At 37.3% G+C, this 16,460-nt stretch overlaps 1 protein-coding gene across 2 annotated transcripts in view; it reads left to right on the plus strand.

Moving 5' to 3' along the window:
* Window positions 1-4,142: 4,142 nt before the first annotated feature.
* The window catches only part of cgnb (cingulin b), a 68,467-nt gene continuing 56,149 nt past the window's right edge, over window positions 4,143-16,460 (plus strand). For both annotated transcript variants that reach the window (XM_066674664.1, XM_066674665.1), the window contains exon 1: window positions 4,143-4,291. The gene's annotated coding sequence lies outside the window, so the exon portion shown is untranslated. The remainder of the gene's footprint in view (window positions 4,292-16,460) is intronic.

The following is a 16,460-nucleotide window of genomic DNA, read 5'->3' on the forward strand; positions in this document are numbered from 1 at the left end:
TCCACCGTCAACAAACCTGAGTGATCGCGTGAAGCGGCGGGATGACAGCACCAGCATCTCAGTTTACTATAATTCCCTGTGTCCATGGACCCCCACGGATCTACCACTTTTATCTATGGGAGAGCATTAACTACCAAAAGATAAACTAAACAAATGAGTTTTTAGCCTAGATTTGAATATTGCGACTGTGTCTGAGTCCTGAACATTTTCTGGAAGATAATTCCAGAGTTGGGGGGCTTTATAAGAAAAAGCTCTTCCCCCAGCTGAGGCCTTCTGAATTCTGGGAGCAATAAAAAATACAGTATTCTGTAATCTGTGTAAACATGGAGGCCCATAATAGGAAATAGTATCTTGAAGGTATTCAGGAGCGAGCCCATGTAGAGCTTTATATGTTAGTAACAGAATTTTGTAAATAAAGAAAAAAGATTAATTGATTGCCTGTTACAATCTTTAAGTAACCAAACTGTTTACCACTCCAGGTTTGGTGTGCACTAACGGTAAAATAATCCCTTAGCAAATAGGCTCAGTATAGCCTAATGGCACCGTAAAACATGCCATCGGTTCACATTAAGCTCGTCATACATATTCATATTAGGCTCTCTAGAAAATACTAATGGTGTGAGATTGAATTTTCCTTCACTAATTTAGCATCTGATATCACTTAATTCTACTTGTTGAGTGTCAACTCTTCTTCCAAAACCTATAGCCTGGAAATTAATGTTCAGGGAGTCGCATTAATTGCATACATTAATTTTGGACCAGGTAGAAAGTATATGCTAGTTATTGTGGATACAATTTTACTATCTAAGCCTGAACTTTTGTCTAACTAAGCAGAAGGATGCTCTAACTGTTGCCAAATTTTTATGTAGAGAAGTGTTAAATTTTGCCAGCACACAGGTTTAAATTGAACAGTAGCACTTCCATTGCCGTTAAGAGTGAACTTGAGTGAGCTGACTGATTTGCATGACACTTCGTCAGAGGTCACAGAAAGACAGATGCCATTGTTAAATAGAACTAACTCAGATGAAAATGAGGAAGAAGTATTGGAAGGCGAACTGGTGGAGAATGTCAATTTTGAATATCTAATCTAATGATGTTCATATCATTTAACTCTGTTATTCTATTATTTAGCTGTTTTGTAGAGCAATATAACAATGAAGGGGACAATGAATGTTATTTTTTTTTACTAGTAATAATTTAAATCCTACAGGTAAAATCTATATTACTACATGTAAACTGTATAATTTTACTAGTTGTAACTGAATTATTTTTACTAGTAAAAATTCGATTCTTGATATCCATCCATCCATCCATCCATCCATTATCTGTAACCGCTTATCCAATTTAGGGTCGCGGGGGGTCCAGAGCCTACCTGGAATCATTGGGCGCAAGGCGGGAATACAGTCCTTCACAGGGCAACACAGACACACACACATTCACTCACACCTACGGACACTTTCGAGTCGCCAATCCACCTGTAACGTGTGTTTTTGGACTGTGGGAGGAAACCGGAGCACCCGGAGGAAACCCACGCAGACACGGGGAGAACACGCCAACTCCTCACAGACAGTCACCCGGAGCGGGAATCAAATCCACAACCTCCAGGCCCCTGGAGCTGTGTGACTGCGACACTACCTGCTGCGCCACCGTGCCGCCCCCCCAACTCTTGATATCAAGAATTAAATTGTTACTAGTGAAAATTTAATTTTGGATATCAATATATGATATTTTACTAGTAAAAAATGAATGGGCAAACTCTTGATTTTTCACTAGTAAAATTAAATTTCTGATATCAAAAGTTAAATTTTTACTAATGACAATTGAAACCTTACTAGTAAGATTTAAATTCTGACTAGTAAAAATAACTTTTTAACTAGTAACAATTGAATTTTCACATGTGCAAATTGAATTCTTGATATGAAGAAAAAAAAGAACAAAAGCTAAAATAGCTTGTCATAAGGGATATACAACAGTTTTTTTTTTACTAATTCCTTTTAAGATAATTCTTAAATAAATTAAATATATCTTGAATTTATTCACCTTTAGTATTACTGATAACTTAAACTATAATTCTGACTAGTCAGAAAGTGATTGTAGATATCCTAAATTATTGTGCTGACTTGTCAAAACGTAGCTGACTTACATAGTACATTTTCACTCAATGAACCCTGAATTAAATAAGCGGTTACAGATAATGAATGAATGAATGACTTTTACTCAAGGTAAATTGTTTACTCAATGTAAAAGTTGCCAGGTCTGCATTTTATAGGGGATTTTGATTTAACATTTTCAGTAAAGTTATTTACAAATATTGGTAGTCGTGAGCTTGTTTCTTAAGTGTAGATGCCTTTTTGGGCTTGCTTCATCTATAGCAATAATGTCCAAGAAAATAAGCCAAACGTGTGACATTTCCACGGAAGTCATGTCCATGTGTTGCCATCTATTGGCGACAGAATGCAATTACTACACCATTTAATGTGGAACAGAAAATCTGAAAAAGAAGCTGGCAAATAAGAAGCTTGGAAGATTTTTTTCAGTATTTCCCCCAGTCCCTGATATGTAAATAAACTTATGAACATTTCTCATTGATGGAGCATCGGCAAGCGACATTACAAAAAAATAAGCCCAAGAAACACACCTGGCAACAGTGGAATTCTGTTAGTATATTTTTTTCTTTAGAGACTTATCAATTGTGGTAATAAGTGCATGGTAAATATATATTTTTTTGTGTTCAAACAAATGTGATTTTAGGTCCTGGCTGGATGTAATATTTAATGTATCGTTTTTAGATTTCTACACGAAGGCTCCACTTTCTGTTCAATCTGATATCATAGCTTTTACATTAGTCTTTAAGATTAGGTCCATATAGGATTACTGAAACCACCATGATGTGTTAGAAAACAAGTCTTAACTGATTTATGAACATTTTTCACCTTCCTATAACTTATAAACCATAGAGTATATTTCATACTGACTACCGTACAAGTTTAAAAAGCACCAATTATAATTAAAGTTTAACGATGTCTGTAACTGTCCGAAATGTACAGGCAAGTATCGCCAAATTTTTACACTGGTCTTTAAATAGCAGTGATTTTTGGATCTGGACCTGGACCTGGAGGTTGTGGGTTCGATTCCGGGTGACTGTGAGGAGTTTGGTGTGTTCTCCGCATGGGTTTCCTCTGGAGGGCGGCACGGTGGCGCAGCAGGTAGTGTCGCAGTCACACAGCTCCAGGGGCCTGGAGGTTGTGGGTTCGATTCCTGCTCCGGGTGACTGTCTGTGAGGAGTTGGTGTGTTCTCCCCGTGTCCGCGTGGGTTTCCTCCGGGTGCTCCGGTTTCCTCCCACAGTCCAAAAACACACGTTGCAGGTGGATTGGCGACTCGAAAGTGTCCGTAGGTGTGAGTGTGTGAGTGAATGTGTGTGTGTCTATGTTGCCCTGTGAAGGACTGGCGTCCCCTCCAGGGTGTATTCCCGCCTTGCGCCCAATGATTCCAGGTAGGCTCTGGACCCCCCGCGACCCTGAATTGGATAAGCGGTACAGATAATGGATGGATGGATGGATGGTTTCCTCTGGGTGCTCTGGTTTCCTCCCTCAGTCCAAAAACTGAGTGTGTGAGTGAATGTGTGTCTGTGTTGTCCTGTGAAGGACTGGCGCCCCCTCCAGGGTGTATTCCCGCCTTGCGCCCAATGATTCCCCCCCGCGACCATGAACTGGATAAGCATAGTTATAGATAATGAATGAATGAATATATACCACATGCACAAGAATAATTAACAGAAATGCGCAGGTTCTCTCCCTATGCATTTAAATTGACCGCCTAAAGCTTCCTGGAACTATTTGGATCCTGCATGAGTCACGTGACCACCAAGCATTTTGGACTTTCATTGGCACAGTTCTCATTCTATACGGCTATGGATAATAACAGATTCGTCACGATTCTTTTTTCTTTCTTTCTCTATTTATTTATTTATTTATTTATTTATTTTTTGTCGCGGAGCTTTAAGACTGAAATTTTCGTATTAGATTGACGTCTGTTTTTGACCAGTAAGCAGCAAGGGCGGGCTTCTTCGAAATAGTTTCAGCCAATAAGAAAGGCAGGGTGAGACTAGGTACAGGTGACGTAAATGCAACAGGTTGTTGTGGAGAAGCTTTTTCTACCTATTTTTTTATTGTGTGAGTGACAGCGGCTCTTCATCCTGCTCTAAAGTGCTCTTATACTACTGTGGATGACGTATCGCCGGAGAGTCTTCGTTATCCGTGTTCTGAAGACTTTAGAGAGCTCTTTTATCCGGTAAGACAAACTGGCCGCTCATGTTTGTTTAGCGGGGTTGTGTCTGTTCGTTTGCATCAGCACGTACTCAGTAGCTTAACGTTAGTGGTAGTAACGACTGATGTTTGACTGTAGTAAGTGTAGCATATTGCTAACCTCTCCTGTGTACTGTGGAGTAGATGAAAGGTATCTCTTACTTTCAGGAGCCGACAGCTCTCTCTCTCTCAGCACGATTAAGTACTTTGTTCAAAGATGCACTGCTCAAACATTTATAATAATCTTATTTTCTTTGCATGTAAAATGTTTTGAAGTTGTTAACTTTAACCCTCCAATGAAGCATAACATTCACACTAACCCGCAGGCCCTGGAGATGTTTAATATCCATTGAGTTTAAAGCACCATAAAATTCAAACTAAAGCAACTTCATGCTGTGCAAGCTTTTTAAAAAGGTATTTTAGCCGCAGGATGCCTAAAAATGTTAATAAAGAAAACACTATCTGAATACGTGGCATTGTATTTATCTAGTCTCGGTCAAGGCAGTAGAGCGCCGAGTTTCGCTCCCTCCATCGATACTGACGGACCTGCTGGATGAGTTTGGAAAAGCTGCAGAAAGAAGCTGTTGTATTCTGGCCACAACCACTTTAAATACGTTTTTGGGACAACAGTATATTAATTCTAATGCTTATGTCATTAATTTTAATATAACATTTAATATAGTCAATTTACTTAAATTATTTATTTGTATTTCATTTTTTAATTACACACAGCAAATTTTACAGTGTTGAATTAAGTCCCAGAGTTGATTTCAGCACATTTTGAGGGTTATATAGCTCCACACTCCAGCACTTTCAAAACACTTTACAGTTTGTAAGAGTTCTTTTTTAAAACTAACAAAATCCATTTAAAGTAGCACTATGATATAAAAAATATATATACTGCTCTGGATACATTTACAATGTGTTAGTTTCACTTCCTAAAATAAGCTTTCTGTGCTGAAAGAATATTAAAATGAAAAACCTTGTGAATGTATGTACGCTATACAAACTTTATACACTATACATTTATACTCTGTGGATATTGAAAATGAAATGGTTTGTGAAATTTAATTAAATTTTTAGTAAACACATTAAACACATGTACATCTCTGATGATGCTCATCAAAATATTCTGTGAATAGCTTGGTTGTCAGTAAAATAAGTGATATTCAACCAAATAAAGTTGACAAGGCTGGCATGCTTTTTTCCAAATAAGAACTTTATTTTCTACACCATCAGCTTTAAACTAAATTGATGTTTGTGTCATACCTTTTAAAGTGAGTGGTTAAGGTGAAATATTTTCATTATTTGAAGTAAAAAGAGTAACATATTTTAGCTTGTCTCCTTCAAGAATAATGTCACCAAAAATTGGGATGATTTTCACAAGACACAATGTTTGAATAGGCTTTAACCCAATGTAAATGCCAGCACCCTCTGAAATAATAATTGTGGGATAATATTTGTTCTAAAAATCTACTATAAAATCCATGACTCCTGGAAAGCAAGTTATTTTCTGATGCATAAGATTGTGTGAAATATACAAAAGCAATTTTGTCTTGCATTGTGCCACACCCTATGAACGATCATGCATTAAAGCCAATGAACAATTAAGATTGAAATGATTTAAAGGCAAAGATACAGCAAAAATATAAAGCATTTAATTTGTCTGAACTTAAATTGTTTGATGAACACTGAAAAATCAAATTGTAAAAATACTGATTTTCAAATGAAACCTTGGTAAATAAAGCAACAAAATTACTATATAATAGATACTTCATTCATGACCTTTCTTGTTCCTAAATTAGATGCTAGGGAGTTTCTTTGTCTGTGTAAGTTTCCTAGCCAGGATAACCAGTGTGTCTGTGATGTTCTATGAGTCTCATTCTCCTCGTACAGCAGATTAAGCCAGAAGTACTAAACACCCTTTCTGATGCACAGCTGGATGCAGGAATACACAGATACGCTTTAGCAAAATGTGCAAGGTTCAGTAGGTTTTTGGCATCCTCTCCCTCTACTATACAAGTGGATCTTCCTCAGGTCTTCCTCAGGTCTAACCTCCTTTGGCTGTACAACATAAACTCACTCTTAATTTTTCAGTAGGAGTTTTGTCAGATGCATCACTCTCAGGGGTACCTACAGAACCACCTGCTGACCCCCTTTTCTCTTATATAATGTTAGATAGCGTGTTTTTCAGATAATTTTTTTCTTCTTTGCAATTCGTCCCATTGCTTGCTCCCTCCTGTACTCTTCCTGTTGCTCCTACTCTGCTGCTTCTGGTAGCTGAACAGTGGAAGCTCTCTGTCTTCCTTTTCCATAGACACACACGACTCCTTAAATCGTGGATGTGGCTGTGTTGAGAATACACTTCAACTTGTTGTTTTCATATCTTTTTCATGTCATTTTGACCCTTTGTTTAATTTCTCTTGCAAGGATGCTGTCAGCCTCCACCTCTGTTGCACAGGCACATTTCCCCTGTCAAGGGAAGAACTGAAGAGTGTGGGGTCTTTCTCATCACTTAATGCATCTGTGAAGTCACTCATTGTTGCAAGCACATCTCTGACTGTTTCTAGAACAGTACATGATGCCACTTTATTTATTTATTTTATTTTTTGCCAAAACTGCACAGACAGCTTGCTGCTGCTTACAGAACATCTCTGCCATGTCATATGTAGAATTCCACCTGGTTGGCTCATCATGAATGAGTTTCTGTGTTCTGGTATCTGCAATGTTTTCTGTTTATCTTTTAGTGCTCTTATCATTTTATATGATCAGAATGCTGATACTGTTGTATAGACCCGGAACAGACATGCTGCTACTCTTTCAATATCCAAGGCTTTGTTTATAGCCAGGTTCAAATTGTGGCCAAAACATGGGACTCAGTTAAATTCTTCAAATGCTTTGACAATATTAGAGGCATTATCTTTATTTCCTGCCATTTTGGAGATGTCCAGTTTCTGTTCTTCAGTGCTTCTTGCAAACTCTTTGCAGTATGATCTGTGTGCAGAGCTGTACAGCCTAAACACCAAGATTGCGTTTCCAATCGTTCTGATATTAACTAAATTTTAACAGCCATGTATGCAATTGTAGCTCTGCTTTTCCAGAGGTCTGCAGTACAGGCAAAGAATGGAACCTCAGCCAGCTGTACATCAACAACAATCTGATTTCACTGTATAGTTTTGGAATTTCTGTATACATTCTTCCAGGCATGTCATACTTTCTGTCTAACTGCTGTATTAGATTTCTGAATCCAGTTTTCTCAACCGTATATAGAGGCACTTGGTTCATGCAGATGTACTCAGCTACAGCTCTGTTTAGTCTTTTGACTTCTTTGGAGGCTTTGCCATATTTCGCCTGTCTGTCTAGCTGAGATGTAATGGTAGCCTGACTGGAGCAGTGGAAGTTGATTTCTGAGTAAGGAAATTAAAGAGTATATGAATAAAAACATTCATATTTTGAAGTTACATTCTCTGTCCTGTTTTAAACACATATTTTATCATTTAAAATCAGCCACATTAAATTTACTGATTAGGAAGTCTACATGCTTTACAGCCTATTTGCGATGGAAACACAGACATGTGAACATCATGAGTTTACATGTCAAGACAAGAAATTAGCTTATCCCCAATGCAAACAAAGCAATATTTATTTAAAACAAAATGTATTTAAAAACAAAAATTCACTAATCACGTAAGAAAGCCCTACAGTGTAAACTTTAACTTTACTAACCTGTATAGTTTTCCGCTCTTTGTAGAGGTGTGGGTGCTTGTCATCTGAATGTTTAGCCAAGTTGCTGGTGTTGCCTGTTTTGCACTGGAGAGGTTTATAAAATTGTTTACATACTGGGTTAGTCATGTCTGTCTGCTTGCCATCTTCATCAGCGATATAGGCAAAATATGTCCACACTTCGCTCCTTGAGCCAATTTTTTTCCACAAGTTGCAGACGTGAGATAACATATTTCAGTTTTGCCGTTGCCATGCTAACTACTGCCTTCGCGCTGTTCCACCTGGTTTGTGTGTGTCGCCCTTCTGAGTAAAATCAGACACATTGTTTAATTCACGTATTTAGAATACTGATTCAGATGCTCAGGCTATAGTTTTAAAGGCATCAAATATTACAGAATGAAATTGTTTGAAGTGTAGTATTGAAAAAGCATCAACTATAGATGCCTTGTGCATCACTAAAGGTGCCTGTATTATATCAAAACATGACAATTTTGTGTGTGATATAAGGATACCAAATCATTATTCATCAGACCGATTACATTTGGGCACAGGATTCTAAAAAATAAAATGAAAAAAAAAAAAGACTGCAAATGTTTAGAATTTCATTTTGGAGCCCCCCCCCCCACCAATGTCTGTCATGCCTTGACATTTTAACAAATTTCACCTACCTAAAAAAAAGTTTGTTCCCAAAATGCTACACATGCAAATATTCAGCACAAACCCAGCAACAATAAGTATGTAGAAGTATGTATGTAATTCATCTGTTTTTTATTTAAATTAACTCTAAACATGGACTTTCCATAAAACAATTTCCTAAGGTGCTGATATATAGTTTTCTGTACCACTGTTTTTCTCAGTACCTGTGGCTCCCACATTGATTATTCATGAGATAGATGTGAAACACAGGTGAGAACCTATTTCTAGAGAACAGAGAACTATTTCTGTTATTTAGCAACAATACAGCCATGCATACAAGCTTCAGATGGCTGTTTGAAAGCAGCAGAGAGCACCCATATTATACTACAAGCTGTTTTTTTTCTCTATCAGCTGAGCTCTGTGCTTCTGTGCATTTACAAAACGTGTACAGTCAGCTTCATGTAATACGTTGCTGGAATATTACTGAACTAGTGCAGCATTGACAATAATTAGTGACAAACATACTTCAGAAAAACAAGACAAATATATTTCACATGCACATCACAAAATGAAGTGGTTCCTCCTCAGGCAACTGTGCAAACCACAGCCATGTGCATTTATAGATAGATAGATAGATAGATAGATAGATCTTTATTGTCACATATAAAGTTATACAAGTACAACCTTGCAGCGAAATTAGCTTCCGTCTGTACACTCAGGGGTTAGGTGTGTGCAACAGATGCGACTGCAGCAGGTTGCCCGCGCCATCGTTTATATGACTAAAATGGGGGTGGGGGGGGTGGGCGTGTCTCTCCTCTCGCTGCTGTTGTATGCTTAGCTGAACCTATGTGTGCTCTTACGTCATTTACACCTTTATTTGCTACACAAAACATGGGAATTTCTTTTTTTAATTCATCCGAGGACTTACATTTACGTTTTGGCATAGCTGCTCGAGATGAAGATAGCTACATGGGCTTTGCTTGATGTAAACAAGGACTACTGACGTGCAGACTGACCAATTAAATGTTTACAGAGAAGTTTATCGACCAATAGCAGTAGCTCTACAGTCAGACCGTGCAATCCGAAGATTTTAGGCTACTTCACCACTCCCCCTTCTGACTCAAGCGAACCAATCGGAGTAGGGGAGGGTGGGACTAATTTGTGAAGGAAACACTTCTCGAAAATCTATGTATACTCTAGAAAAACAAAAACCCGGACGTTTGTGAAATTCCGCTTGGACATTTTTTTTAATTCTAAAAAAAGAGGACATGTCCAGGTAAAAGAGTGCCTGGTCACCCTAGTGTTGTCAAAATTGACTTGCAATATGATACCTGCCTAAATATCTCGATATCAATACTGAAACGATACTATGGCAAAAACCTAAAACATCAGGAAAAGTAATGTACTTTCTGTACAGGCTAAGGGCAGTCGGCAAAATCACAGGTATCCGCTTGTTAAGTGTGTCGCCACACGTGACATTTCGCCATTTCTTGGTCTAATCGTGCTTTCAGCCCGGGTCATATATTCATAAAGCCTGTTTTTACTGTGTCTCCTGCAGTTCTGTCTCTGGAGCAGTGGAGCTCTAACGAGTTGTGCTACCAGCAGCTATACCTCTATATAAAGTAGCTAAGGTTTGTACAGAAAGTTACTTTTGCTGTTTTTTTTTTTTTCCTCCCCAAATCATTAAGGGACAGTGAGGAGGTAAAGCACTGCGGGCACACACTGCCCCCTATGGCACTTCTTGAAAATACCACTTTTGTTTTAAAACACTCATTCTTACGAAGCTGCAGTTTTCGGCTCATTTTAGAGCAGTTAGTGCTACTCCACTTTAACACTAGATATCTTAATTCCTACAAATAGTAGGAGGATCATTCAATGCTTTCAAGATCATTCAACTGATGTAGACATTTGGGGCACAGCATTCATTCACTTTCAGGCTTTTGTTTCCATTATTTAAGCTCCAATTGAGAACATTTAAAGGCAGAAAAAATGGCGTTCAAGAATGCTTCTTCAGCCATATATGCACTCCTTTACCGTACGCCTCTAGAGAGAATGAGTGATCTCTGCCTCTTTGTCTTCATCTGAGTCCCTGCTATTGGTTTACAGAGGTGCCAATCACTTCTGACCCGCCTACTGAGACCTGTGATCGAATCCCTGTGGAGAGCGCCGTTCAGCAGTGCACCCCTCCCCTGGGTAATAGGACCCCGCTCACAGCCGGCAGCCGCTCATTTTTCCACAGCTACACTGAGGAATGCCCTCAGCTTTGAATTCACAAAGACTTTATGTAACACTTTCCCATTGCCTGGGCAGCAGGAGATCCAGAACAGTGCGTTACAGTTACGCAGGAAATATAGGCATGTTTACTGTGGTGTGGTGAGCAAGGGATTATCCTTTGGATTGTTTCACCGGTGTGGTACTAAGGCTAAGGCTCTAATTTTTAAAGACAGAATCCGAAGAGACCTTACATGTCTGTTATGGTTTACAAGTCAGAGTTTAAATGGCATCCTGCTCCAGTTATAAACACTCAGTGCTGAGCAGGGTGGGCTTTCTGATTTTCTGGAGAACAGTTGAGTGAAGGCACCTGAAAATCAGTGTGTGGGTATTTGTGTTTTTTGTAGAGTACTAATTAGCTATATGAGGTATCATACAGTTTTAATGAAAAAGTATTGAGATACTTTTCTAGTATAAGTATACCGTGCAACACTATTCACGCGTCGTAATCCTCCAATAAGAGTGGCCAGATGCTATTATCATATGAATATGAATGGGTGGGCCATTAAGGGTGAGTCTCAGAGTGACATGCCTCTTGTTAGTTATCGTTCTATAAAAACCAGATAAAAATAAATATCTTTTCAAACTCCATATGTTTGAAAAGTAGACCCTTTAAGGTTTACTTTTATTATGTTTCTAGGACAAAAACTCGCTGAGCTGCATAAGTGATGCAAGTCCTGATTAATCCCACCAGCGGGAGCGCGAATCAAAATTCTGTTTATGCGCTGTGTCATACCTCCCACTGTTATTTCTGCAGGCCCACACACACCATTTTAGGTTGAAATATTTATTTACACTTTCTGCTGCATAAAACATGTCAGCATTGTTTTTACCTTTTACATTAAGAGAATACTACAAGCTGGTTAAGTAGTCAGACTCTGCTAATCCACTAACATTTAATACTAAGAATTGTAAATTGGAAATAATATCTTGATTTCTGTTTTATCTTATTTATTTTTGTCTTATTTCATTTTATTGCTGCTGGTCTCTGTGAGCTCCGAACAGAATTTAGTTTTATAACTACAATGACAATAAAGTCTTATCTTAAACCATAAGTGTGTCAAAAATTACCCAGTGAGTTTGTTTTCTTGCAATATCTTCATAATGAAAAGCTGTTATTATTCCATATATTCCAGCTGTTCCTCAAAAACACATTATTGATATCGTTTTACTTTTTAAAAAGTTCTCGTTTTTATGTTACTACACAAAGCTTCCATAGGTGGGTCAAAATGTTCCTATAGAATATCATGGGAACCTTTGATTCATATCACACAGTGCTATGAATAAGTATCATAAGTGTTATATAAGTGTCACCCCTTAAGAAGGTTATTTTACATAGCAAGATCTGATACATGTAAGTGTTATCTTAATTTTTTTACGCCAGATGTGTGTGTGTGTGTGTGTGTGTGTCATTCACGACTACTGTGAGAGCATATCAAATTATCATGATCAACAAACACTCAAATTAGAATCACTTTATTGGCCACTGTGCTTGCACACAGAGGAATTTGTTCTCTGCATTTAACCCAATCAAATCTGAAACACATGTTTACTTACACACTAGTGAGCACACAAGCCTGGTGGGCGGCCCTAGCCAAGGCGGTCGGGGAGCAGTTGGGTATTAGGTGCCCAAGGGTCATGACCTGCTGACTCTGGGAAACAGGAAATTTAAACAGGAAATCCTTCTATATCTATAAAAAATAATACAAATGATTATTCTACAATACAATATGATTATGCAAAAAAAACCAAAGTGACATAAAGAAACAAATTTTAACACTTATGGAAGAGTGTATGTTCCAGTCACTTGTGCATCTAAGGGTCGTGTCTCTAGTGACAACTTGATTTTCTCAGCATCAACGTTATACACTGGGTTCTAAATGAATGTGTAAAAATTAACCAAAAAAACGCATTGTGTTTTGAAAAGTTCATCAGGTTTAGTTGAGCCTCTAAGGGAGTGGTTTGCTTGGCATGTCATGAGATGCATATCCATGTGGAAGTTGTCCGTCTTGCTCTTTTGAAACCCAACAGCGAGAAGGTACAGCTTCAGACCCTGCTGGGTGCAGAGATGTTCATCCAAGCTGTAGCATGACTAGGTTGACATAAAGACACAGAACATTAAACAGAAGAAGAATGCACAACCACAGAAAAATCTGCATTATACTGCAAAATATGATCAAAATATTTTAGGCACTTTTCTAAATTTTAATTTGGAAAATGTACTTTTTAATTTTCCTTTGGAATGTTCAAAGACCCCAACCTCTCCATAAGAAAAATTCTAAATTTTACTGCAAAAAATAAAAAAAATTCAATTATCTAAGCTTAATGGCAACACTTATACATTTTAACTTCCTTGACAAACTAATTTTTCATGCACCTTTCTAAATGGCTTTTTACCCTCACCAAACAGGTTCTGACAAAAAGTTCTGAGTCACTTAGAATTTTTTTTTTTTTTTTTAGATTTATTCTGATATTTAGTCTTGTTTCTAACCCAGTACTCTTCCCCTTTAAGGCCAAGCATGTTGGAAGGAGGGAGCTTTCCCAGATTGAATGAGACTCCCTCAACCCCCACTCCTGTGTTTAAATTATCTCAGTAGGGAAAGGGCAGACAGTGAAAGTGATCTAAGCTTTGTAAACTTCTCTAATGTTTTGATTGTTGTTGCCATATAAAATTGTCTGTGTCGTCTCTCTTGGTGCACATCTGTTAGTCGTTGAGGCATGGGTGCTTCCCCACCTCCTTGGTTGAGTATCACTTCTAAAGACTTGATTGACGTTAAAGCTGAGAGCTCAAGTTACACAGCCATAGTGGCGATCCATGAGGAACATTTTAATTATTTATTTTTTTATTTGTTGTACTTTTATTTTGAACTGTTTTTTTCTCCACTTTTTGCAAGTACTCTTTGCACATATATGAGGTTTATTAACGAGTGGATTGACAGAAAGACTCATTTGGCCTTGTTTTGAAGGGGACAACCTATGTAAGTGCTGATATGCTGTGTGTGTGTGGGCCACATTTTTTTTTTTTTTAATTTTTTTGAGGAAGGGATCTCTAATATGAAATAAAGAATTCTTCTGGTTTTAATTCAGTAGTCATACATTTTAGAGTACCAACTTGGTGTATTTTGGACAAATTCTTATCCTTCACGATCTGATATTGTCATATCGCACACCCCTATCTTCAATCTTGTCTTTCATTTCAAATGACAATGGATGATAAAGTTCAGATATCACCCTAAGAGTACCAGTACCACAATAGAAAGTGAAACACCATACTTTAAATAGCCAGGTATAAGTAGTGGAGTAAAGACATGCACCCAATGTAAAAATCACCAGAAAATTATAACAAAAGCAAAATTTTAATGTGTTCAGATATGTTGACATGTGTAGTGTTATAAAATAGCATATATTTAAATCAGGAATGTAATATCTTATACATACTACAATACAATATAAACACTTAGTCTCTTGGTTTATTTTATAGTTTCATATATTCCAGCCCTACTACCCAGTTCCATTTTTCAGGTACTGACAACTGTCAATCACAAGCTGAAGATCAGTCACAGATTGTTGATTTTATGCTGTGTTTTTGGGTATATAATATAAGTTTAATACTTGGTTTACCCTTTGCTTACAACTTTAATATGTGCAAAACAGCTTGATGTTGTTTTTACCTTTTGTTTGTGAATTGACAGGGCTCTAAACAGCAGCAGTAAAATGCAAAGAAACATCAGCCTTAAGCAAAAACAATCACTTAAATCTATTTGATTCTCAAATAGATTCTTATGCATCAGCTTCTAGAAATTACATGATTTAAAGGCATAAAAAAAGCAGTGTGTGTGTGTGTGTGTGTGTGTGTGTGTGTGTGTATATATATATATATATATATATATATATATATATATAAAATATATTTTTTTTATTTGTTATTTAAAAATATCATTCATTCATTTATTTGGTCTCAAACAGGTGTAACAACAAGCCCTCAAACAAAGGAGACACCAAGTTGGCATGCTCAGAAACAAATAACCTCTAAAATAGCTCTGGTTATTTCCGTTTATATATTTCAATTGCTCTTTAAACAATTGCCTTGTGACTTTAAAGCCTTTTCTTTTTAGTTTTATATTCTCTTTCAGATTTTTCTTTTATTTTTGTTTTCTCTTTTGCTATTCCCACCATTACCTTTTGCTCCTTCAAAAAGGTGTGACATTGGATTTTGTTTGAGCCTGGCTTTATACTGGTGCTGGTCAAAAAATTTGAATATCATGAAAAAAATTGATTTATGTTAGTAATTCCATTCAAAAAGTGAAAATTTTATATTATACTCATTCATTACACACAGACTGATATATTTCAAGTGTTTATTTTAATTTGATGATTATAACTGACAACCAATGAAAACCCCAAGTTCAGTATCTCAGAAAATTAGAATATTACTTAAAACCAATACAAAAAAAGGATTTTGATGCCAAGTCCTGTTGGAAAATGAAATCTGCATCTCTGTAAAGTTGGTCAGCAGCAGGAAGCATGATGTACTCTAAAACTTCCTGGTAGACGGCTGGGTTAACCTTGGACCTCAAAACAGTGGATCAACAACATCAGATGAGATGGCACCTATGGAAACTTTACACTGTACCTCAAGCAATGTAGATTCTGTGCCTCTGCTCTCTTCCTGCAGACTCTGGGACCTTGATTTCAAAAGGAAATGCAAAATTTACTTTCATCAGACAACATAACTTTGGACCTCTCAGCAGCAGTTCAGTCCTTTTTGTCTTTAGCCCAGGTGAGACACTTTTGACGCTGTCTCTTGTTCAAGAATGGCTTGACACAAGGAATACAACAGCTGAAACCCATGTCTTGCATACATCTCTGTGTGGTGGGTCTTGAAGCACTGACCCCAGCTGCAGTCCAGTTTTTGTGAATCTCCCCCACATTTTTGAATGGGTTTTGTTTCACAATCCTCTCCAGGGTGCAGTTATCCCTATTGCTTGTACACGTTTTTCTAATACATCTTTTTCTTTCCTTCACCTCTAATGTGCTTGGACACAGAGCTCTGTGAACAGCCAGCCTCTTTAGCAATGACATTTTGTGTCTTGCCCTGCTTGTGTAAGGTGTCAATGGTCGTCTTTTGGACAACTGTCAAGTCAGCAGTCTTCCCCATGATTGCGTAGCCTACAGAACTAGACTGAGAGACCATTTTAAGGCCGTTAAAGGTCTTTTGAGTTAATTAGCTGATTAGAGTATGGCACTAGGTGACTTCAATATTGATCCTTTTAAGAATATTTTAATTTTCTGAAATACTGAATTTGGGGTTTTCATTAGTTGTCAGTTATAATCATCAAATTAAAAGAAATTAACAATTGAAAATTGTATTGAGTATACTATACATATTTCCCTTTTTGAATAGAATTACTGAAATAAAAAAAACTTTTTTCATGGTATTCTAATTTTATGACCAGCACCTCTATGTAGCATCAAATCAAATTTATTTATATAGCGCTTTTCACAACTGATGTTGTCACAAAGCA

This window comes from Hoplias malabaricus, chromosome 6 (genome assembly GCF_029633855.1).
Source record: "Hoplias malabaricus isolate fHopMal1 chromosome 6, fHopMal1.hap1, whole genome shotgun sequence".
Lineage (NCBI taxonomy): Eukaryota > Metazoa > Chordata > Actinopteri > Characiformes > Erythrinidae > Hoplias > Hoplias malabaricus.